At 43.3% G+C, this 26,537-nt stretch overlaps 1 protein-coding gene across 2 annotated transcripts in view; it reads left to right on the forward strand.

Annotated features, from left to right (window-relative positions):
- Positions 1–26,537, forward strand: part of LOC144674803 (alpha-1,3-mannosyl-glycoprotein 4-beta-N-acetylglucosaminyltransferase C-like) — a 145,729-nt gene that overhangs the window by 16,354 nt on the left and 102,838 nt on the right. Inside the window, exon 2 of one of the 2 annotated variants that reach the window (XM_078536000.1) lies at positions 10,676–10,855. The exons of the other annotated variant lie outside the window; for it this stretch is intronic. The gene's annotated coding sequence lies outside the window, so the exon portion shown is untranslated. The remainder of the gene's footprint in view (positions 1–10,675; positions 10,856–26,537) is intronic. 2 annotated transcript variants of the gene reach the window in all.

Consider the following 26,537-nt stretch of genomic DNA (forward strand, 5'->3'; position numbering starts at 1 on the left):
CAAGTTCTTACTCTAAATGCCAGTTGGCAGCATGGATTGTCAATCTGAAAGGGGAGAGTACTTACAAGATTGTTGGGTGCGTTGGTTGGTTCCTACTGGCATAAGTAGCTTAAATGAGCAGTACACTGTATAGTGTCTGTATAAGCAAATTACATTGGTATAGATTAACTTACAATACAAAGAGTATAGAGTAAATTTATTAGTCTGGAATGTGTTTTGTATCAATGCGTTTAATGGGATTAAAGGTGTTTTACTGTAATTTTAAAATCAATAGTGCAATCTACTATAGGTTTAAGCAAATCTGTTTCCAGATATTTCCTTGTGTTTTACATCAATGCTGTAATTATTTTCTTCAGTAGGCAGTCTGTCAGTTCAATATTAAATATGTTCAGAAAGTGCATTCTCAGAAAATCCATGGCTGTATTGATAGAATTTCCACAGATGGAAAATAGTTCTGCATTAGAAAGACTTGTTTTAAAAATTGAGTTAGGGTTCCCACTTATTCAGCAGAATAAAAATTTGAAGAATCCAGCTGTACTCTTGGTGTACATTTACACTTTCAATTCAGTGTTGGTGTTCATGGTTTATGCCATAACAATGGCTATACAATAATCAAGTTTTTAAGATGAGGCTTGGAGCACAATTGTTAACCATAGTTGGCATGGACAGTATGGCTGCTGTTACATTGGGTTACCCACCCCACTGTTACTTAGAAAGAAAAGAAATCGGACTTCAATTTGTTAATTAGACCAACAAAGGAGAAATTATCACAGTGGGATAAGGATAATTACAGAATTTAAGATGGAACTAATGCCCAAGGGGGGATGGGAATGCTAATCCAATGTGACAGCAGCGATATTTCCCATGTTAGCTCTTGTAATAATTGCACTCCATCTATAAAACTTCCGAGAATCACAATTATTAAAGAAGCTCAATGGCAGTTGTCATGGCCAAAATGATTTCCATTCTGTATCTATTTGGAATGTAGGGGAGGAAGACAATTTGAAGGTATTCAAATATTGGCAATTTGACCTGATGTAGTTTCAGTTCTCCAAAATCATCTTTAAAAATAAAAAGCGTATTAAAAAAATCTCATTCACCTGACCAAAAACCAATGGGAGAGTGACCCAGGAACTACCTATTGTATTTCAAACTTCGTGGTCTAATAGGATACAAAGGGACCTTGGGACTTAAAATATCTCAGATACAAATTTCTGTATGTTAATGTTGAGTATCTGTGACAGGCGTCCTTTGGAGATCTTCATCCTTGGCTAGCCAACATCAGTGTTCACTGAGTTAATGCAATGATTGGCCAGCTATTAGTGAATAGAAATGGACTAATTTTAAACCAAAGCACAGCAGACTGAGTAAAGATATTTTTAAGAGAGCACAAATGCCTTTAAAGTAACAGAACATCTGACAGACAGAAAATTCTAATTAACACTACCCTCCAGCACAGTTGAACCAGAAAAAAGTACCTTTGTTATCCTGACTGTGCAAGCACCTGTCACATATCTCAGTGTATAGCATATTTTCCCTAGATGTTAACACATTTGATAGTAAAGTAGCTCAAATCAACATGTTTTCCAACACATGTCATCTGCAGTTTCATAATAGTGAAAGCAACATGTTCTGCAAAGTAAAGCTGTTTATTTGGATGTCCTGGTTACAAAATAAGTACAATGTACTGTAGATAAATGATCAGTGTACTTGCGTACAATTCAGATGTAAAAAGGTGTAAAACTGAAATTGATCCCTGTTACAATTCTGTTATTATGACATTTACATGAACTAAATCACTGCCCATTCTATAGAACTCCCTTCCCAAGCACTCCAACTGAATTGTAGTGTGCTCTGTATTCACTCCCTTTCTGAACAATTGGCATGGAGCAAATCGCTCCTATTAAAAAGCACTTCCAATTGCTTCTCGCTGCAGTGAAGAGAATTCCAGTTCGCATGAGTGAAATCACTGCTGTTTTACATAGAACAAGATTGTGGAAAGGGCAGTGCAGTGGCTATCCATTTGACTTTCAAAAGGCATATAAGATACAACATGTCTTCAGAGACTTGTAGCACAGTTGAAATTGCAGAGTTGGCCAGGCGAAATTAATGAGATGAAACATTGGCTAGACAATAACAAAACATAGTGTGAGATATCAAGCAGCGATTTGTGGAGTTCCATGGGGAACTGTCCTTGATCCTTTATTTTATGCTGTTTTCGTTAATGACCTAGATGAAAGAATTAAAAGTGACATTTCTAAATTTGCGTATAAAATAAAATTGTGTGGGTTGGCAAAATGGACAATGAGGCTCAGGTTCTAGAAATTTGGAGGGGCTCAATAACTGACCAAAGATTAATAAATTATGTGTAATATGGATACCTGCAAGGTAATGCATATAGGTGCAGAACTCATCGAGGAGAAGGCATAGTCCGGGGAGAGTTTTTCTAGTTCAAATTACCCCCCATTTTTATGTGAGGGCATGATGTGTTCACCAGAAATTTCAGACATTGTAGTAAAAATGTCAGTCCTTTTGCCCACATTCAGAAGCTCAGGTGGCAGTCACTGTCACAGCTATGCTGCTAGGATGATAAATACCAACAGGGAATGTTCCCGGAGTAACTTCATGGGAAATAATAGGGGAACAATAGAGAAAAAATAGGGGAATCACCTCAGATCAGCCCAAGAACCACTTCTCTGGCTGATAATATGGCTTACTGGGATTTCATGTTTTCAGAACAGTTCTCAGATTGTCCCAAAAGTGACTGCATTTAGTGGCGCCACTATGCCGGCCAGAATGGCGATGCTTTGCATAATTTTCCTGTCAGACACACCTGGAGACAGCACTGCTGTAAGTGACTGGGATTGCTTTAAGTCACATAATTTGTATCATGTAACCATCCTCCACCACTGCATTTTGTTGAAGAAATAATCCTGCTTTTATCCAAAAACTCAGCTGTATTTTTGCATTTTGTTGTAGGGTGGCCAAGATGTACTATTAATGATAGAGTTGATCTGCAGACACTTCTTGGGTGGAAATATCAAGTTTATTTACGATATACTCAGCAGCAACTACACTTGTGCCTTCAACTCCAACTCTATCTCTACACTGACTGCTGAGGTAGCCTGCACAACTCTCTTATTGGTTATTGCAGATCATGTGATATTCCCTAAAAAGTATTATTCTTAAAGGTACATTACACACTAAATAAAACCATAATTACTACATTCCTCCCCCTTTAACACAGCTATACATATTGGGGAGAATTTTCTCCCCGTTGGGGGGGGCTGAGCGGGCACGCAGCCGATTGTGGGCATGCGGCCGATCGCCGCCCACAATTGGCTGCGTGCCACCATTTTACGTGGGTGAGCCAAAAAAGGCCTGTCCAGCGTGACGTGCACCCAGAAGCGGGTGGGGGGAGTAGGCACAGAGCTGCCTCAGGGAGATTGGTTTGGTTATCAAAAATTTTAATAAAGAAAAAAAAATTTTTTAAGACATGTCCCCTCGTGACAGTGTCACATGAGCTGGGAGATGTCAATGAACTTTAATAAAAACTTTTATTCAATTTATAAACACCTCATGAAACCTCATCCCGCCCGTGAATGAGGTTTCATGATAAATGCGAAGGCCGCCCGGGCTCTTCACCTGCCCGCCAACCTAATGGATTAGACGGGCAGCTCCGTTAAGTGTTTTAATTAGTTTTTAAATGGCCTTAATAAGCCTTTGACAGTTCACCTGGCGCACAGCTGACTCCGGTGCGTGCCCACCGAACTGAAAATCGGAATGACGCATGGTGACGTCGGAACGCATGCTTGACATCACTGCGCGTCATTTTACGCGTCGGGGGGCGGGGCCCACCTCTGCATGCTGACCCGAAGATTCTGGCCATTATATTTACAAGTACATATTTTTCAAGACACCAAAATACTTACACTGGGTAATGAATTTACAAGTTCAGTCTTTCAGGTGGTTTCCTGGTATGTGTGGAACATTGCAGCTCCACAACTTCAAATTCTTTGGCAGGAACCTCCTTTTCCAGAGTTGCCTGAACATCAGGTGCTTCAGTGAGCACTTGCAGTTCTGTATCCTCAACTCTTACAGGAACATCAGACATGTCAGTCCTGGGTTGAGTATCCTCAACAGGAAACGCAGACCCTGTCATGGTCACTGGCGGAACCAAATCTTGGTGCTTTGTCTCTCTCTTCCTTAAATGGTCCACATGTTTACGGATAATCCAGCCTTCCACCTCCAAGTGGTAAGGTAGAGGTCCAGTCACTGCACTTATGTCACCCGGCAACCACTTTGACCCTTCCCCAAAGTTTTTCACGTATACCGGCTCTCTCACAGTAAATTTCCTCTCATGACTATGCCAGTCTTGTCTAGTTTTCTGGCTTCCCCAACACCTTTCCACCTGCCCCTCTAAATTTGGCATTATTAAGCTCAATCTCGTCCTGAGATGGCGTTTCAACAATAACTCCGCAGGTGTGGCATCTGTTGTGTAAAATTAAAGTGCATGGGATTGGAGGTAGTGTATGGAGGTGGATAGAAAACTGGTTGACAGACAGGAAACAAAGAGTAGGAATAAACGGGTCTTTTTCCGAATGGCAGGCAGTGACTAGTGGGGTACCGCAGGGATCATTGCTGGGACCCCAGCTATTCACAATATATATTAATGATTTAGATGAGGAAACTAAATGTAATATCTCCAAATTTGCAGATGACACAAAGCTGTGTGGGAGGGTGAGCTGTGAGGAGGATGCAGAGATGTTTCAGTGTGATTTGGACAAGCTAAGTGAGTGGGCAAATGCATGGCAGATGCAGTATAATGTGGATAAATGTGATGTTATCCACTTTGGTAGCAAAAACAGGAAGGCAGATTATTATCTGAAAGGCTATAAATTGAGAGAGAGGAATGTGCAATGAGACCTAGGTATCCTCGTACATCAGTTGCTGAAGGTAAGCATGCAGGTGCAGTAGGCGGCAAAGTAGGCAAATGGTATGTTGGCCTTCATAGCGAGAGGATTCGAGTACAGGAGTAGGGATGTCTTGCTGCAATTATACAGGGCCTTGGTGAGACCACATCTGGAATATTGTGTGCAGTTTTGGTCTCCTTATCTGAGGAAGGATGTTCTTGCTATAGAGGGAGTGCAGCGAAGGTTTACCCAACTGATTCCTGAGATGGCGGGACTGACATATGAGGAGAGATTGAGTCGGTTAGGATGAAATTCGCTGGAGTTCAAAAGAATGAGGGGAGATCTCATAGAAACCTATAAAATTCTAACAGGACTAGACCGGGTAGATGCAGGAAGGATGTTCCTGATGGTGGAGGAGTCCAGAACTAGGGGTCACAGTCTGAGGATATGGGATAGACCATTTAGGACTGAGATGAGGAGAAATTTCTTCACCCAGAGAGTGATGAGCCTGTGGAATTCGCTACTACAGAAAGTAGTTGAGGCCAAAACATTGTATGTTTTCGAGAAGGAGTTAGATATAGCTCTTGGGGCGAAAGGGATCAAAGGATATGGGGAGAAAGCGGGAGCAGGCTATTGAGTTGGATGATCAGCCATGATCATAATGAATGGCGGAGCAGGCTCAAAGCGCCGAATGGCCCACTCCTGCTCCTATTTTCTATGTAGCCCTGGAATGAAAATGAAAGTGTGCTAGCTTGTTTGCCAAGGAATCGCCAGTTAGCTTTTTCATGCCTGCCTTGAATGTTTGAACTGCCCTTTCAGCCAGTCCATTTGAGGAAGGGTGGTAGGGTGCAGTTTTCACATGAGTGATACCATTGAGGCTGATAAACTGTTGAAACTCAGCACTCATAAATGCCGTGCCGTTATCGGAAATGACTACTTCTAGTAGTCCATGAATGGCAAAACTCTGAAGTAGTTTCTCAATTGTAACGCCCATCTTTGGTGACTTCACCTCATATACATCCAACCATTTTGAATGGGCATCTACAATGAGCAGAAACATTGTTCCCAGGAAAGGTCTAACGTGGTCAATGTGTAACCGTACCCAGGGACTACCTGGCCACTCACATGGGTGTAACGGAGCTGTCACTGGCAACTTTTGCAGTTGTTGACCATGCACACAGTTCTGGGGCACCTCCCAAGACCAATGTTGGTTCTTTTTGAGTGGAGAATGAAGGGGGGCCAGCACTGTAGACAAATTGGGTAATAACCACCAGCAATAGTTGATTATTCCTAGGAATGATTTGAGCTCTGAGGCATTCTTTGGCACGGGTGCCTCTCTTGTGGTTCTCACTTTCTCCTCAACCAAGTGGACGCCTTGTGAATCTACCCTGTGACCCAAATGGATTATGTCTCTCGCTTGGAATGTGCACTTTTCTTTTTATAGACACACTCCAGCTTGCAAGAAACGTTTTAAGACTTCGTCATACTGAAAAATGCTCTTTTTCAGTAAATCCTGTTACCAATATATTGTCTAAATAGACTACAACCTGGGGCAGTTCCTGCAGTAAACTTTCCATTGTTCTCTGAAAGATGGCACAAGCTGAGGCGACACCAAAAGGCAATCATGTATATTGGTACAACCCTTTGGGGTAATAATTGTGACAAATCCCGGGAGGCATTATCTAATTCTAGTTGTTGATAAGCATGACTCATGTCAAGCTTTGCGTACGCTTGTCCTTCCTGCCAACATGGCATACAAGTCTTCAATTTTTGGAATGGGGTACCTGTCCAGTTTGGCTACTTTGTCAACCATCAGTTTGTAGTCTCCGCAAATTCGGACGCTTTGGTTGGGCTTAGGGAAAGGGACTATGGGTGCTGCCCATTCTGAAAACCGAACAGGCGGTATAACGTCCAGTTTCCCTAGCCTGTTCAGTTCAATGTTGACTTTTTCTCTCAGGACATATGGCACCGATCTCGCCTTCATGAAGCGAGGGGTTGCTTCCGGATCCACATAAATCTTAGCCTGCAGGCCCTGGAATTTCCCCAGTTCATCCTTGAAGATGGCAGCGTACTTTCTAAGTAGCTCTGGTAGCCCACTTGCTCCCAAATGGAGAATTTCAGACCATTCTAACTTAATCTCCTTTAACCAATTTCGCCCCAGGAGGTTTGCCCCCTTCACCTGCTACCATCATCATGGGTAGCTATGCTGATTGGCTTCCATAATGGACAATTACTCTGCTTAGGCCTTTTACTTGAATGTCTTCACCTGTGTAAGTTTTTAGTTTGGCAGCTGTTTGTTCTAAGCTTAATTGATGTTCACCATTAATCAAATATCTGAAAGTAGGTTCCCAATTACTGTAGTGGAAGCTTCCATTTTGATTGGTTTGCCATTTACTTTCACTGTGACAAATATTGGTTCTGTCTTTCCAACTTTCAGATTAAACAATGACTAAATGGCTGAATTGTTGTTTCAGTCCCTTCTACATTGCAGATTTCATTGGGCTACTTCTTTTGTTTACAAAACAAAAACAGAATTACCTGGAAAAACTCCGCAAGTCTGGCAGCATTGGTGGAGAAGAAAAGAGTCGACGTTTCGAGTCCTCACGACCCTTCAACAGTTCTGTTGAAGGGCCATGAGGACTCGAAATGTCGACTCTTTTCTTCTCCGCCGATGCTGCCAGACCTGCTGAGTTTTTCCAGGTAATTCTGTTTTTGTTTTGGATTTCCAGCATCCGCAGTAGTTTTTTGTTTTTATCTTTTGTTTACAAGCCTGCTTGAATCTTTCCTCGCACTGCCTCAATATATGTTCATTCCTGTGGCAGTAGTAGCATTCAATTTTTTTAAACTGCCAATCACTATGAGACTGGTTGTTTCCACCTTTATTAAAATTATTCTTCGATTTTGCTGCTAAGTTATTTTTCTTTATTCTTCAGCTAGCGGGAGCTGTTTCCCTCTTCTCACCAGAGTCTTGCTTTTTCATGCCACTTTCGGCTGAGGTTTCCCACCCGATGTGGAGGACATGCCATTTTGTGCACCCTGTATTGCTTGTGAATCTCTTACTGCATTTTCCATGGCCAGTGTTATCCCTAACGCTTTCTGATCCATTGGCTGCTTCAGATTTGCCACACAACATGCCCCTCACCCAGGGCCCTGTTTTGTGAATTAAACCTGAACCTCTGCATCATGACTGAGGGCTTTGGTTGAAAGTGACCCTTCACGATGTCCACCAATTCATCGAAATTCTTCGAATCTGGGGCACTGGGTGCCATCAAACTTTGAATCAAACAAGTGCTTCCACAAGCACTCAAGAGGATCACACATCTCTTCTCTTTCCCCATAATCGCGTTTGCTTGAAAAAAGAATGAGAGGGGTTCTATTTATCAAGACCAGTCATCAGAAGCTGGTTCAAAAGGATCAATTCTCTCAAATTGTGGCATTTTGAGAGAATAATTTCTTCAATTCTAATTGAGCTTGTTACTTACAATCACTGGGTGAGGTACAATGCCGATTTCTTTCTAAATTGATTTCTTCTGTTCAATCCTGTTTTATCCTCATTGCCAGTTTGTTGCAGGGTAGTCGAGTTGTACTATTAATGATAGAATCAATCTGCAGACACTTCTTGAGTGGAAACATTAAGTTTATTTACAATATACTCAGCAGCAACTACACGTGTGCTTTCAACTCCAACTCTATCTCTACACTGACTGCTGAGGTAGCCCGCCCTACTCTCCTATTGCTTACTACAGATCATGTGATCTTCCCTAACAAGTATTATTCTTAAAGGTACATTACACACTAAATAAAACCATAATTATTACAGATATGGAATTTGTTTGCTGTAGTTCATAAAGACTCTTTTTAAATAGAATATGCTCATTGAATAAATACACTTCATGCTGTAATATGCTGTTTAAATAGACTGCTGAGGAATTACAATATTTACTGTAGTTTGCTATCTAAACAGAGTCTGTTTCGCTGTTAGTCCTGCGGTAAATTCTGACTTAGCCCCTGTTGACTACCTTGCCCAAAGTCTCCAAGTATGTGTCACTTGAAAATTACCCAATCATCTCCATTCTGCCTGGCCTAGTAGTGCCACTACATGCAGTTGCTTTCAGGACAATCTTTGTCCAAAAGCTTCTCCAATGGAGCTGCCCACTAATGCTCAAAGCTGCCTAGGTTATATCATTTGAGCAGCCTGTTAGGCATCCCCAATAAAGTCATATATAAAAGAAAAATACTGCGGATGCTGGAAATCTGAAATAAAAACAAAGCGCTGGAAATACTCAGTAGGTCTGGCAGCATCTGTGGAGACAGCAACAGAGTTAACACTTTGAGTCGACTATGACTTCTTCAGAACCAATGACTAAAATGTCAGCAAGAATTTTTGATAAGTATACTTTCTTCTATAAATACGAAAGTATCTTAAACCAGTCCCTCTCCTAGATTTTCCTTCCCCTTCTTATTGCCTAGAGATTAATGCTAAAGAAAAGAGAGAGATGAAATATGGTTCCATTACAATTACTGAGCTGGAAGGTGATGAGTTATTTCTACTGAATCAAGAACATGGCACAACAATTTATAAATGAGTGCTAATCAAGGAATAAAAATGAACAACTTATTGCAATGGGTTGTAAAATAACCTGCCACCCAATGCAGTCAGTGCTGGTATGTATGTTCTTTTAAAGGGGAGCTTGGCAAAGGAGTATGTGCAGCTTACATCTAGAATCATATGCTAAACAATTGGATTGAGGTTTGAGTTAGAGGATAACCCTAAATGGGTGCTACCAGTGCCCTTATGAATTTACTGGACATGTGATAAGCTTGCAGTCTTGGTGATATGTGCTGTATCCCCTGATTCCCAACCTCATGTTGAAACTGAACACAAATCATATGTAATTGATGTCAGGAAATCCCTAAAGTATAATTATACTTGTTGTCACAGGCACTAATAAATAAGGTGATTTATTTTGCACTACAGCCTAATTAAAAGCATTCATTGGTAGTTGGGTTTTGGAACATAATTATTTAGTAGTTTACATTTGATTTACTTCTGCTTTTCCTTTGCTATGTTTTGTGAAGACAGCTTTCACTGTTATAAATCTTGTCAGGCTGATTGTATATGGCATTCCACTTAAATACAAGTCTGATTTGAGCAAGTTTTGTCCATGTAGCTATTTCCTTTCCTCTTCATTTTCTTTCTTACTGAACCCTTATAGAAATCAAGCTGTCTTGTCTCTAAACATTATTTTGAGCTGCTGCACGCCCAGTGATCTACGGTTACATAGAACCCTCCTTTCTTTAGCCTGTGCTTAATGGCACATTAATAGATTGTAATGTGTGTGTTGAGCTTGAATGGAACAACTCACACTGGTAAACAGCAAAAGCTTTAAGTAGCTTCAGGCTGTGTCTAAAGTATGTTGGAAGATTCATTACAAGCATCAGTAAATAGGGCAAAAGCAAGTATTAGCCACCTGGTGGGATATTGTTTTGTGGAAATTAGAGAGTATAAAGAGGTGCTGCTGGTGGCCACCCCAACTGCAGGAGTGAAAGTGGGGAAGTATTTAGGGGCTTCCCTATTTCTGCCAGTAGTGCCACTTTTCTGGCTGCAGACAGCTGGGGACTCGGGCCACTCATTCAAGCTGGCATTTTGGATTTCCCACTGCTGGTCCATAAAGCCTCTTGGACTATTGGGAAATGTTTCGTAGTTAGACAGAATTTGGATTTTGAAACTGTTGAACATATGTTTTTGTCTGTTGCTCCAGTGTTAGGGAATTCACTTTGCACTACAAGTGGATGAATTAATTAACACCAGGATCCCAGGATATTACAGAACCAGTTCAGCTTGAGGGATATAATAGCTGACAGATAACACAGCTCCAAGTTCCCATTTCCTGATCAGGGTTTTGTCAAACACCCATGTGCATTTCCTGTATTCCAGTCAAGTGAGTATAACTCTATATGGTTGGCAGTATGCGTTTGTAATATTTGTAGCTTGACTTCTATGACGTGTTATTCACTCTTAGGCACTGCCCACAAAGATATCAGGCATTGTTGAAATGTTCTAACCTGCTTTGAATCTGTCAATTTATTCTCTGTTTCCAGTCTCTCTCTTTGCTTGTTCTTTGCAGGTAGTGTATGAAGCAGTCTCTTTCTGTCTGTGGAGGTTTGAATCAAAGGGCAACTTGGAATTGTCCCAACATTTCATTATCACAGAATCATACAGCAGAAAAGGTGGCCATTCAGTCCAGTGTACCTGCCTCATTTCACTGCTTGTTCCCCAGAGCTTAGCAATATTTTCCCTTGCAAGTATCTATCATATTCCCTTTGACTGCTAAATATGTTATTGCTACTTACGCTGTATAGTTATCAATTAAATATTATCCTAAAGCAAGACCCTCTTAACTGAATGGGGGTAAAATATTAAGGAATTTGTATTGTCAGCTAGGCTTAACACTTGAGGCCGAAGTCACTTTTACTTGGGAAAAACATCAAACTATTAGATGGAGGGAGCAGACAGGGAAAGTGCACTATTATCTGAATAATTACTGCTGGTCATGAGTGCTTTTTTCGCTGTGCTGAGAGAGAGATAATGAATCCAAAGGAATATTAATTTTGTGGGTTATGCTTATTTATTCATTAACTTGCATTATACGTGGAAGCAAACCAGCAGTGCTAAAGCAGATGATAATGCAACACCCTTATGTTCATTATCTCTTAATTAGCGTATAAAAGTGGCGTTATTACTCTAGGAGTTAAAAGTAATGGATGGTGTTGAGCCCTGCAGCTGAAAGCATTTTATCACTGATAGGTGGGGTTGTGTTTGTATCATTAATTCACTTATAAATAGCTGCAGAATCATTTGAATGCTATCCTTTGTGTACCAACAGCTGTTGTTGAATACACCCAGTTTGTCAAAGAGATTTTCAAGTCTGTATAAACATAATTTTTATTTTCCGTTATACATATATATGAGATACTCCTTATTTGTTTTGTCCAATTTTTTTCTTTCTTGAAAGGCCTGGCGATTGCCGGGGCAGAGTTCCACTGGCTGCTTTCTGATTCTTCACCTAAGTGGCCATTGTTGACATAAAGCCTAATCAGGTAATATGGTTAAAAGCAAAATACTGCGGATGCTGGAAATAAGAAACAAAAACAGAAGATGCTGGAAAAACTCAGCAGGTCTAGCAGCATCTGTGAAGAGAGAAACATTTCGAGTCCTGTAGCTCTGAAGAAGGGTCATACAGACTTGAAACGTTAACTCAGTTTCTCTCTCCACAGATGCTGCTAGACCTGCTGAGTTTTTCCAGCATTTTCTGTTTTTGTTTCAGTTGATACTCTTTCGAGTTATCAACAGTCACAGATTGCAACTCTTTTGAGTACAATCACAGTTCTTGGTTTCCGGGAGTGGGACATGAACCCACAACCCTCTGATTCAAAGGCGAGGGTGCTATGAACTGAGCCACAGCTGACACCTTGTTGTTTCAGTTGATATAGTTGGTTATTTTACAATGTGTTAAATGGATCCAAGCCATTTGGTGAAGTACGAAACAAGATACTAATCTTTTCCTGGTTAGTAGGTTTATTCACAGGATGCAGCATTACAGATCTCTACCTTCAAACAACCAACCCAATGTCCCAGCTGACTCTCTTTATAAAATTCTTTTGAGTTATCAACAGTCACAGATTGCATCTCTTTCGAGTACAATCACAGTTCTTGGTTTCCGGGAGTGGGACATGAACCCACAACCATTCTGATTCAAAGGCGAGGGTGCTATGGACTGAGCCACAGCTGACACCTAAAAGGAAACTCTTTCGAGTTATCAACAGTCACAGATTGCATCTCTTTTGAGTACAATCACAGTTCTTGGTTTCCAGGAGTGGGACATGAACCCACAATCCTCTGATTCAAAGGCGAGGGTGCTATGAACTGAGCCACAGCTCACACCTCGTTGTTTCAGTTGATATAGTTGGTTATTTTACAATGTGTTAAATGGATCCAAGCCATTTGGTGAAGTACGAAACAAGATACTAATCTTTTCCTGGTTAGTAGGTTTATTCACAGGATGCAGCATTACAGATCTCTACCTTCAAACAACCAACCCAATGTCCCAGCTGACTCTCTTTATAAAATTCTTTTGAGTTATCAACAGTCACAGATTGCATCTCTTTCGAGTACAATCACAGTTCTTGGTTTCCGGGAGTGGGACATGAACCCACAACCATTCTGATTCAAAGGCGAGGGTGCTATGGACTGAGCCACAGCTGACACCTAAAAGGAAACTCTTTCGAGTTATCAACAGTCACAGACTGCATCTCTTTCGAGTACAATCACAGTTCTTGGTTTCCGGGAGTGGGACATGAACCCACAATCCTCTGATTCAAAGGCGAGGGTGCTATGAACTGAGCCACAGCTCACACCTCATTGTTTCAGTTGATATAGTTGGTTATTTTACAATGTGTTAAATGGATCCAAGCCATTTGGTGAAGTACGAAACGAGATACTAATCTTTTCCTGGTTAGTAGGTTTATTCACAGGATGCAGTATTACAGATCTCTACCTTCAAACAACCAACCCAATGTCCCAGCTGACTCTCTTTATAAAATTCTTTTGAGTTATCAACAGTCACAGATTGCATCTCTTTCGAGTACAATCACAGTTCTTGGTTTCCAGGAGTGGGACATGAACCCACAACCATTCTGATTCAAAGGCGAGGGTGCTATGGACTGAGCCACAGCTGACACCCAAAAGGAAACTCTTTCGAGTTATCAACAGTCACAGACTGCATCTCTTTCGAGTACAATCACAGTTCTTGGTTTCCGGGAGTGGGACATGAACCCACAATCCTCTGATTCAAAGGCGAGGGTGCTATGAACTGAGCCACAGCTCACACCTCATTGTTTCAGTTGATATAGTTGGTTATTTTACAATGTGTTAAATGGATCCAAGCCATTTGGTGAAGTACGAAACAAGATACTAATCTTTTCCTGGTTAGTAGGTTTATTCACAGGATGCAGCATTACAGATCTCTACCTTCAAACAACCAACCCAATGTCCCAGCTGACTCTCTTTATATGTGCTCTCAGTCCTTAATCAAACAATGCCTATCACCTGTGTATCTTTAACAACATAATCAACCAACCATTAACAGATTCCCCTTTCATTCTCTAAATAAAAACTTTATAGCGTACTTAAATCATTACAAAGCAATCAAAGAAAAAAATTGGTTTTCTATATTCCTTTAAGAATAAATTAGATAGATACATGGATGGGAGGGTCTGGAGGGTTATGGACTAGGGGCAGGTCAATGGGACTAGCGGAATAATATTTCGGCACAGATTAGAAGGGCCGAATGGCCTGTTTTCTGTGCTGTAGTGTTCTATGGTTCTATGGTTCTACAGCCCATCATAACACAAGGTGTCCCTCTTCTATGACCTGCAACAATTTCTTGGAGCAAGCATTCCTCTTTGTAAAACAGTCTGATAATTGGTGACTTGCGTTTACTCAGTTTAGTTTCGAGATCTCTCCAACATTACCTTTATAATAGCAAGGTCAAGCTCAACCATTTCTCAGTGACACACTTTGTTGAACGAACATTATTGCAAAGAGAACAGTTATCCACATAGCATTCAATGGGCAAACATTTCCCAGAACATTTGGTAAGTACAATACCATATCTATTACGTCTACCAATGCCAGTGTTTCTGCAGCAAGGGTTCTTTGTATTTTCTTGTATTTTCTTGGCATCTTGGGCCACGGGACAACATTTTTTGTTTTCACCCACCAAGAATATGATAAATCCAGCTGTACTCAAATACCCATCCAGAAGAATGGCATGGGAAGCATCACAAAAAAGGACTAACTTCGTACCTTTCGGGTTACCCAAGGATGCAAACTTGAGTGCGCATTTCTCCACATTTAATTTCCTTAATGTTTTATTTGCCCTCAGAACCTCCTCAACTAAGGCATGTATCATCATAGTACTAAGTTCCAACATGTCATAACTGGCATCGGGTCTTTTCTGAATGCATAGCCAGTTTAACTGTCCAATCAAGCTTCTTAACTGCTCTGTTTCTTCTTTGGATGCAAGTTCATCTTTCAGTGATTTCAACATTGCAGAAATTAATTTTCTGGTCATTATCACCTTGTTGTTTTTGGGAGCTTGTAGGAATTATACAGTATATGGCAGAACCCTTAAGTGCATCAACGGGCAGAGTAATCTGGGTGTACAGGTCCACAGGTCACTGAAAGTGGTAACGCAGGTGGATAAGGTAGTCAGGAAGGTATATGGCATGCTTGCCTTCATCAGCAGGGGTATTGAGTATAAAAGCTGGGAAGTCATGCTGCAGTTGTATAGAACCTTGGTTAGGCCACACTTGGAATATTGCCTGCAATTCTGGTCGCCACATTACCAGAAGGATATGGAGGCGTTGGAGAGGGTGCAGAGGAGGTTTACCAGGATGCTGCCTGGTCTGGAGGTTATTAGCTATGAGGAGAGGTTGGAGAAACACGGATTGTTCTCACTAGAGCGACGGAGATTGAGGGGCGACTTGATAGAAGTTTACAAAATTATGAGTGGCACGGACAGAGTAGATAGTCAGAAGCTTTTTCCCAGGGTGGAAGAGTCAATTACTAGGGGACATAGATTTAAGGTGAGAGGAGAAAACTATAGAGGAGATGTGCAGGGCAAATTTTTCATGCAGAGGGTAGTGAGTGTCTGGAATTCGCTGCTAGAGAAGGTGGTGGAAGCAGGTACGATAGTGGTATTTAAGAGGCAGCTTGACAAATACATGAATAGGATGGGAATAGAGGGATACGGACCCCGGAAGTACAAAATGTTTTAGTTTGACAGGCAATATGATCAGCATAGGCTTGGAGGGCCGAAGGGCCTGTTCCTGTGCTGTACTTTGCTGTTAGTATTGTTGCACACTGTCACGATGGTGGGACATTGTGACTGAGTGATATCAAGCGATAATTTCACCAGCTCACCAAAAACATACTGAACTGTTTAAAAGGGGCATTTTTTTTAAGACAAGAAAAAGGCACTGACAAAAGTTAGCTGCCACAAGTCACCTGATGTCTGGAAATGTAAGTTGACCACTAAGTTACTATATGGATTGCAAGGCAATTGAACTAGCAAGCAAGAAATATAAAAAACGGATAGTAAGAGCTTATTTAAATATAAAAAGGAAGAGAGAGGCCAAAGTCAATATAGGCCCCTTAGAGAATGAGGCTGGGGAAATAATAATGGGGAACCAGGAAATGGCAGAGGAGTTGGATAAATACTTTGCATCAGTCTTCACGGTAGAAGACACTAATTCCAGTGAGGTGGCCTTTTAATGACCATGTATGACTTGCTAATGCATGCTAAAGGATTTCCCAGCATTGTTTGTCGGAAAGTTGAACCCCCTGCTTAATGTCCTGAGAACATAATTGTTAAGGTCCATCATGACACCAGGAAACTGATTTTTGACTTCACACCAAATTAAGTTACCCCACCTACCAGGCTTCCTGCTGCTGGCAGGAAAAATCCCCCCCACATATCCAAAGAGGGCTGGGAGACCCTCCAGAGACATAGTGAAAAGGCAGTGGGAGGAGATAGCTGTCAAGGCCTATGCCTGGAGTGCAGCGCCAAGGATCTGGCTGCAGTCCTGCAGAACATTTAATGGCCTCACATGAGTGGTCAAGGTCAGTGAAATCATCTTCAAGTGTCATATCCCACCAACCGCACCATTCACCTCAGACACTGCTCAATTCATCACACCTCCATCACTCACTTACCAACAATCTCTATTAATCAGGACTTATACCTAACATTCATATAGTTCACCGCACCCTCCCACACTTAGCAATGCTGCAAGCCTCAGATCCACATCTCACAGCTTGCACAGACTGTCAGGTATTCAATCATAACAGTCACATCACCAAAACAGATGACACAACACTCACTGACAGACTTCCCTCTCTCTTTCAGGACAAGGTGGCACACAACTGGAGGCAGCAGGAACTAATTCCAGGGGACAGGCACACTGGCAGGCTTTAACCCCATGGTGGAAACGGTGTTGGCCATTATCAGAAGGGCCATTGGTAAGGCCATGGCCAGCAGCAGGGCTGAATTCGTTGAAGTTGCTGGTATTCTTGTACCTAATTCTCAATCCCATATCGCATTTCCTCCAATCTATTCTGACTTCAATGATGTAAGTATGCACCTCTTACTTTCCCCCACTCCTCCCGTCATCACAACTTTAGCCTTATGTCTTTTTTCCTTTCAGATATCTAAGAGGTGAAACTTGGCCAGGCAGTGGAGGAAGACCAAGAAGAGAGTGATGTGATGAAGAAATCACCAGCACTTGATTTCACAAATGCAGCCACTAGCTCATGTATTGACACTGCACGTATCTTAATTGATAGGCGAGGGACAGTATCTGCACATGGTGAGATACCGGTCACATGCATGCTGCAGCCAAGGCAGAGTGCAATGATAGCATTGGTGCCAGGTCTTGGGAGGACAAGGTCACACATGAGTTCTGCTGCAGAGGACTCAAATGAGTACTTTGATGGGCCAGGCTACAGAAGGAGGCTGACAGGTTACATACTAAAATGCTTCATACATTGGCTTCGTACATTAGCAGGCCTGCCAGGAAGCCTGCAGTCAACATCAAGGAGCGTGGAGGAGTCTGGCACAAAGTTGGCACAGGGCTTTGCACAAAACTTGGAGCCCATTCTTTCCAGTATAGAACTGCCAGCCAGTTAATAATCATGTGTATTCAACAGCGAATAGTCCTTGTCACTCATTAGTCATCTTTTGGTTTGCTTCGGTGGTTGAAATGCAGTTGGTACAGTGGACTGCCGCTGAATGAAGGCATTGTGACTGCGGCCGGGATACTGGGCATTGACCTGCATGTTGCACTGTCTATGGTCACACACCAGCCAGGTGTTGAGGATGTGGAACCTGTTATGATTGTCAACATACCTTCTCGGCGACAGCAGGTAACTCCAGGTCTCGACAGACCTCATAGCCTTCTTGCACGCATGGACCAGGAGGGGGCTGCACACGTCCAATTCAGTATTTTAAGCTCTTCAGGCCAACGACAAGCTTAGCAGCCTGCACAGTAAATGGTGCAAAATCCTGGGTCATTAGACTGGGAGCAGAGCACCATTGCAGACCAGTGTCCCAGCCAGGGGACAGGGAGAGGTCCCAAACGGAAAGGAGACAGGGAGAGGTCACAACAGTCCCAGATAGGGGAAAGGGACAGGAAGAGATCCCATTGGATGCGTCGACAGGGAGTGGGCTGTGCATGCACACTTCAGCATTTTAAGTTCATTGGGCTGAAGAGGGGCCCAGCATGCCTGCTCAGAAAGGGAGAATGGCATGAACAGCTGGGTCATGTGACCAGGAATGAAGCGTCACAGAAGACAAGAGTCCCAGGCAGAGGACAGGGAGAAGGGAATCTCTCTTGGTCGCATCTACCATTTATTGTGTAATATAGTATGTTCGACCGCAGTTTGCCTATTAATTCACATGTACCTAATGTTAACCCTGAATGTTAGAGTATACGATAGCTAGTGTAAATTATTTTATCTTTTTGACCTTGCATAGTAAAGTTTATTTTTGTTCTAGGACCATAACAAACCCCCTTCAGTTCTCGTATAAAGGCAGGTGGTAGCATAGTGGCATTGTCACTGGCCTGGTATTCCAGAGAACCAAGGTAATGTTCTAGGGATCTGGGTTCAAATCCCACCATGGTAGATGATGAAATTTTAACTCTGATGGTGACCACAAAATGATTGTTGTTAAAAACCCACAGGGAAGGAAATCTGCTGTCTTACTTGGTCTGGCCTATATGTGACTCCAGACCCACAGCAATGTGGTTGACCCTTCAAGGGTAATTAGGGATGGGCAATAAATGCTGGCTGAACCAGTGACACCCACATCCCATGAACAAATAAATAAATAAGACAAAGCTGACATTGCAGCAGTCAATGGCACTCTGAACTGTGGGAAAGCCTGCAAACCCTCATTCTCAATCACACCTTCTTGTGTCAAGAGAGAATGAAATTAAGATATCTCTCTTTGAATAGAAAGCCTTTGTGACCTCCCCATGTAACGGTAGACTGCAAACTATGAAACGTTGCTAATATCTCCACCAGTTTGGAGGAGCCACGTGTCTAAAGCTCTGATTGCCAGCACAGTCTTTGGTAACATGGCCCTTGACCTGCTCTGAGGCTGGAGTTATGGGTGCAGCGGTTGGCAGATTTCACTGATGACCTCCTTAGTGAAGGGCGCAGACATCTCAAAAAATTAGGTGCTGCTGATGTTCATGTAGGACAACTGAGCACCCTGGATGATATATGGCCTACTTCTGGGAACCCTTTTTCCCTCTTCTATAAATTTGCTCCACTCTGCATGGCCTCTGTTCATTTTGTCATCCTTGACTCCAATAGGATGGCTAATTCATGCACCCATGTCTTTGAGCAACTCTGCTGACTTCAAGGCTTCTGCACAAAAAGCACCTCCCACACCTCTGAAACTTCAAAACAACTATATAAAGTACCAATAACATGTAGAATTATAGCAACCGCCAGAAGAAATAAACTAGCAACTAACCTGTAAGTTGTTGTTGATCCCTTTAAATAGTGCTGGCGAGGGGTTCCTTCCTGCAGTTTAATGTATGCTCAGCGTGCGAGCTTAACAGAGGGCGCTGCCTGGAATGTTGAGCTCTAAAATGGCAGCTCTAATGTCAAAACAGCATTGCATGCTGATTGACGTTATAATCTGTCTGCTCTGCATGTTTCCAGCGCATGTCAACTGCGTTTGTGCCAACGCCTTTACCGAGATTATATTTAGCCCGATTCATGCCTGAAATGGGTGTGCATCCCGTGGACACCATTTTGAATCCCTAACAACACTTGTAGTGCCCAAAAAGCAGGTATGGCTAAGCCCTATTTCTTCTCTTTAGCCTCCTAAATGCAACCTATTTTACATATGAAAGCAAAAAGAAAGATTTTAATTTCTTTAGTGCCTTTTATGGCCACCAGACGTGCTTCATAGCAAACAAAATACTTCTGAAGTGTAGTCACTGTTATAATGTAGGAAATGAGGCAGCCAGGTTGTCCACAGAAAGCTCCCATAAACAGAAATGCGATCATGATAATCAATGCTGGGACTGACTGGATTGCTCTCAATGAGCGAGCTCATTGCACTCGGTGGGTTGAATGGCTTCCATAAGAACTCGATAATCTGTTTATCAATGCTATTGACTGAGGGATCAACATTGGCCGGGACATTGGGGACATCCTCCCCTGTTCTTCTTCAAAATAGTGCTATGGGATCTTTTACACCCACCCAAGCAAACAGATGGGGCCTTGGTTTAAAGATCCCATCCAAACGACAGTTCCTCCAACAGGGCAACACTCCCTCAGTACTGCAGTGGAGTGTTAGCCTAGATTTTTATGTTCAAACCCTGGAGTGAACCTGGATCCTTATGACTCAGAGGCAAGAGTATTGTCAACTGAATGTCAGCTGACAGGAAATCGGCAGAACAGGAGCTGATGTCAAAGCGACCTGATAATGTCATGGACGTAGAAGAAGGTAGTCCTAGTGACAGAGAGTATATGGGATCGGAAACTCAACTCAGGGCCAAATGTGGATTCCAAGGTTCTGAATGGCCTGGTTCAGCCTATGACACTGACAGGATATGGACTAGAACCAGTGGTGTAAGGAGGGAGATTTGTGTTGAGGACCAGATATTGGTCTTCCCAATATTTAGCAGGTGAAAGTTATGACTCAGTTCTGAATGCTGGATGAGCGGTCCGAGAGCACAAAGGTAACCGAAGAATTGAATGCTGAATTGGAGATGTGGGAGTGGGTGTCATCAGCATACATTAGGAAAATGGTTCCTATCCATGGATAATGTCACCAAGAATAGCATGTAGATTTTAGGAGGAAGGAACTGAGGATGTTTGAGAGGGATTCTGGAGATGAAGGGACAGGAAGAGAAGTGATGGTTGGGATGCTCTGGCTGCCTTCAGAAGGGCAGCAATTAAAATCTTTAAGTTTAGTGCTGAAAGTAACTAATAGTATTTGACAGAGTTAGCTCTAGAATTGCAGAATGTATGGCAATCGTGGTCAGAAGGGAAAGGCAAAGTGGAGCAAGAAGATAAGCAAATTTAAGCAAAAAGACCAGCTTTTAGAAGTTATTCCAAATGATATATGTACATTGTTGCTGGGCACCAAACAAAACTCTAAATGAGATGGCTGAACACTAAACGTTACACAATCTCATGAGTTTCAGGAAACCAAATTGTTGGGAAACAAATGTTCCTCCCTGACTGAACAATGGAAAACTCCGTGAGCCTGTAGTCTAGGTCTCTGTATCCTGGTCACACAGGGGTACTGCAAATGAATTTAAATATTTTAGACACAATAAAGCAAGGCAAGTGGGGAGACAGGAAGATCTATTGAAACTATGAGTCCTTTGGACATAATTTCAAATGCAGGAAGTCTGCAGATTACATTGTTGTGCATGATATAGGGAGGTGGTGGCGTGGTGGTATTGTCACTAGTATGCCAGTGACCTAAGGGAATGTTCTAGGCACCCAGGTTCAAATCCCACCACAGCAGATAGTGGAATTTTGAATTTGAATTCAATTAAAATATCTGGAATTAAAAGTCAACCATGTCGATTGTGTAAAAAAAACCCATCTGGTTTTGCCTTTTAGGGAAGGAAATCTGCCGTCCTTACCTGGTCTGGCCTACATGTGACTCCAGAACCACAGCACTGGCCTAGGAAGCTACTCAGTTGTATCATACTGCTAAAGTCAATAAGGAATGAAACCAGACGGACCACCTGGCATTGACCTAACCACGCTGGCAAACTCAACCCTGTCAACCAAGCAAAGTCCTCCTTACTAACATCTTGGGGCTAGTGCCAAAATTGGGAGAGTAGCCTCACAGACTAGTCAAGCAACAGCCTGACTTAGTCATACTCATGGAATCATACCTTACAGATCATGTCCCAGACGCCACCGTCCGTGCATATGTTCAGTCCCACCGGCAGGATAGATCCAGCAGAGGTGACAGCACAATGGTATACTGTTGGGAAGGAGTAGCCCTGAGAGCCTCAACATTGACTCCGGAGCCCATGAAGTCTCATGGCACCAGGTCCTGTTAATCACCATGTACAGTCCCCGCCTCAGCTGATGAATCAGTGCTCCTCCATGTTGAACACCACTTGGGTGACATGAGGGTGGCAAGGATGCAGAATGTACTCTGGGTGGCGGACATCAATGTCCATCACCAAGAGTGGCTCGAAAGCACCACTACTAACCGAGCTGGCTGAGTCCGAAAGGACATAGCTGCTAGGCTGGGCCTGCAGCAGGTAGTGAGGGAACCAACAAGAGGGAAAAATGTACTTGACCTCATCCTCACCAACCTGCCTGCCACAAATGCATCTGTCCATGACAGTATCGGTAGGAGTGACCGCTGCACAGTCCTTGTGGAGACGAAGCCCCACCTTCACATTGAGGATACCCTCCATCATGTTGTGTGGCACTACCACTGTGCTAATTAGGATAGATTTTGAACAGATCTAGCAACTCAAGACTGGGCAACCATAAGACACTGTGGGCCATCAGCAGCAGCAGAATTGTACTCAACCACAATCTGTAACCTTGTGGCCTGGCATATCTCCCACTGTACCATTACCACCAAGCCAGGGGATCAACCCTGGTTCAATGAAGAGTACAGGAGGGCGTGCCAGGAGCAGCACCAGGCATACCAAAAAATGAGTTTTCAACCTGGTGAAGCTATAACACAGAATTACTTGCATGCCAAACAACATAAGCATCAAGCGTTATACAGAGTGAAGTGATTCCACAAACAACGGATCAGATCCAAGCACTACAGTCTAGCCACATCCAATTGTGAATGGTGGTGGACAATTAAACAACTCACTGGAGGGGGAGGCTTCACAAATATCCCCATCCTCACAATGATGAGGGAGCCCAGCATATCAGTGCAAACGATATGGCTGAAGCATTTGCCAGAACCTTCAGCCAGAAGTGCTGAGAGGATGATCCATCTCAGCCTCCTGTGGAGGTCCCCAGCATCACAGATGCCAGTCTTCAGTCAATTCGATTCACTCCATATGATATGAAGAAATGACTGAAGGCACTGGATACTGCAAAGGCTATGGGCCCTGATAATATTCCAGCAATAGTACTGAAAATTTGTGCTCCAGCTCTTGCCGCACCCCGAGCCAAGCTGCTCCAGTACAGCTACAACACTGGCATCTACCTGGCAATGTGGAAAATTACCCAGATATATCCTATATGCAAAAAGCAGGACAAATCCAACCCCATCAATTACCGCCCCATCAGTCTATTCTCGATCACCAGTAAAATGTTGGAAGGGGTCATCAACAGTGCTATCAAGCGGCACTTGCTTAGCAATAACCTGCTCACTGACGCTCAGTTTGGTTTCTTCCAGGATCACTCTGCTTCTGACCTCATTGCAGCCTTGGTTCAAACATGGACTGAAGAGCTGAACTCCAAAGGTGTGGTGAGAGAGACTATTCTTGAACATCGATGCAGCATTTGATCAAGTGTGACATCAGGGAGCCCTAGCAAGACTGGAATCAATGGGAATTGGGGTAAACTCTCCTTTGGTTGGAGTCTTACCTAGCACAAAGGAAGATGGCTGTGGTTGTTGGAGGTCAGTCACCTCAATTCCAAGACATCACTGCAGGAGTTCCTCAGGGTAGTGTTCTAGGCCTAACCATCTTCAGCTGCTTCATCAATGACCTTCCTTCCATCATAAGGTCAGAAGTGGGGATACTTGCTGATGATTGCACAATGTTCAGCACCATTTGCGGCGACTCAGTTACTGAAACAGCCCACGTCCAAATGCAGCAAGACCTGGACAATATCCAGGTTGGGCTGACAAGTGGCAAGTAACATTTGTGCCACACAAGTGTCCAGCAATGACCATCTCCAACAAGAGAGAATCCAACCATCGGCCCTTGACATTCAATGGCATTACCATCACTGAATTCCCCATTTTCAATATCCTGGTGGTTACCATTGACCAGAAACTGATCTTGACTAGTCATATAAATACTGTGGCTGTAAGAGCAGGTCAGAGACTAGGAATCCTGCTGCAAGTAACTCACCTCCTTACTCCCCAAATCCTGCCCATCATCTACAAGGCGCAAATCATGAATGTGATGGACTACTCTTCACTTGCCTGGATGAGTGTAGCTCCAACAACAATCAAGAAGCTTGACACCATCCAGGACAAAGCAGTCCACTTGAATGGCACCCCATCCACAAACATGCACTCCCTCCACCACCGACGCACAGTAGCAGCAGTGTGTACCATCTACAAGATGCACTACAGGAACTCACCAAGGCTCCTTAGACAGCACCTTCCAAACCCATGACCGCTACCTTCTAGAAGGACAAGGGCAGCAGACACATGAGAACACCACCACCTGGCATTTCCCTTCCAAGCCACTCACCATCCTGACATGGGAATATATCGCCGTTCCTTCACTGTCGCTGGGTCAAAATCCTGGAACTCCCCCCACCCGCCCCCCCCCCCTAACGGCCCTGTGTGTACCTACACCACATGGCCTGCAGCGGTTCAAGAAGGCAGCTCACCACCACCTTCTCAAGGACAATTATTGATGGGCAATAAATGCTGGCCCAGCCAGCAATGCCCACATCCCGTGAATGAATTAAAAAAAAGAGTAAACCGTCAATGAGAGGGGGAAACTGAGAGCTGTGGTGTTATTTTTTGGTGGGAGCTACTCAGGGTGGCATCTTCTGCTCAAGGAAAATTGTCGTATTAACCACTGGATTGTTTCAGGATCAAGGATGGAAGCAGAGAAGTAGAGCTTCTACTTCTACACAGAAGGACAGGAACAGAGATAGGCCATTCAGTCAATTATGTCATTGTTGATCTGTATCTTAACTCCAAATACCCACCTTGATTCTGTAACCCTAAATACCGTTGCCTATCAAAAAACTTTCAATCTCAATTTTGAAATTTTTAATTGACCCCCAACATCAGCAGCTTTTTTGGGGAGACAGTTCCAGATTTCCACTACCCTTTATTTGAAGAAGTGCTTCCTAACATCAAACCCTGAAAGATTATGCCCCCTTGTCCTGGACTTTCTCCACCAGAGGAAACAGCCTCTCCACGTCTATCCTGTAAATTCCTTTGATCATCTTAAACACCTCAATGAGATCAGCCTCTAATCTTCTATGTTCAAAGGCATAGGGTGGTGTTATCGTAAAATCACTGGAGCCATGATCGAGAGGCCAAGGCTAATGCTCTGGCAGCTGATGGGATCTCATTTTATTTTTAATTCATTCATGGGATGTGGACGTTGCTGGCTGGGCCAGCATTTATTGCCCATCACTAGTTGCCCTTGAGAAGTTGATGGTGAGCTGCCTTCTTGAACTTCTGCAGTCCATGTGGTGTAGGTACACCCACAGTGCTGTTAAGAAGGGAGCTCCAGGATTTTGACCCAGCAACAGTGAAGGAACGGTGATATATTTCCAAGTCAGGATGGTGAGTGGCTTGGAGGGGAACTTCTAGATGATGGTGTTCCCATCTATCCGCTGCCCTTGTCCTTCTAGATGGTAGTGGTCGTGGGTTTGGAAGGTGCTGTGCAAGAAGCCTTGTAGTACTTGTTGTAGATGGTACACACTGCTGCTACTGTGCGTCAGTGGTGGAGGGAGTGAACGTATGAGGATGTTGTACCAATCAAGCAGCCTGCTTTGTGCTGGATGCTGTCAAGCTTCTTAAGTTTTATGGGAGCTGCACCCATTCAGGCAAGTGGAGAGTATTCCATCGCACTTCTGACTTGTGCCTTGTAGATGGTGGACAGGCTTTGGGGAATCAGGAGTTGAGTTACTCGTCGCACAATTCCTAGCCTCTGACCTGCTCTTGTAGCATTGTATTTACGTGGCTAGTCCAGTTCAGCTTCTGGTCAATGGTAACCAAAACAATATTCATAGTGGGGGATTCAGTGATGGTAATGCCATTGAACATCAAGGGGGATGGTTGGATTCTTTCTTGTTAGAGATGGTCATTGCCCGACACTTGTGTGGCACGAAGGTTACTTGCCACTTGTCAGCCCAAGCCTGGATATTGTCCAGGCCTTGCTGCATTTGAACATTGACTGCTTCAGTACCTGAGGAGCTGTGAATGGTGCTGAACATGTTGCGATCATCAGCGAACATCCCCACTTCTGACCTTATGATTGAAAGGTCACTGATGAAGCAGCTGAAGATGGTTGGGCCTAGGACACTACCCTGAGGAACTCCTGCAATGATGTCCTGGAACTGAGATGACTGACCTCCAACAACCATAACTATCTTCCTTTGTGCTAGATATGACTCCAACCAGCAGAGAGTTTTCCCCCTGATTCCCATTGACTCCAGATTTGCTAGGGCTCCTTGATGCCACACTCGGTCAAATGCTGCCTTGATGTCAAGGGCAGTCACTCTCACCTAACCTCAGGAATTCAGCTCTTTTGTCCATGTTTGAACCAAGGCTGTAATGAGGTCAGAAGCTGAGAGGCCCTGGCGGAAACTAAACTGGGCGTCAGTGAGCA

This window comes from Cetorhinus maximus, unplaced genomic scaffold, assembly GCF_964194155.1.
Source record: "Cetorhinus maximus unplaced genomic scaffold, sCetMax3.hap1.1 HAP1_SCAFFOLD_817, whole genome shotgun sequence".
Taxonomy (NCBI): Eukaryota; Metazoa; Chordata; class Chondrichthyes; order Lamniformes; family Cetorhinidae; genus Cetorhinus; species Cetorhinus maximus.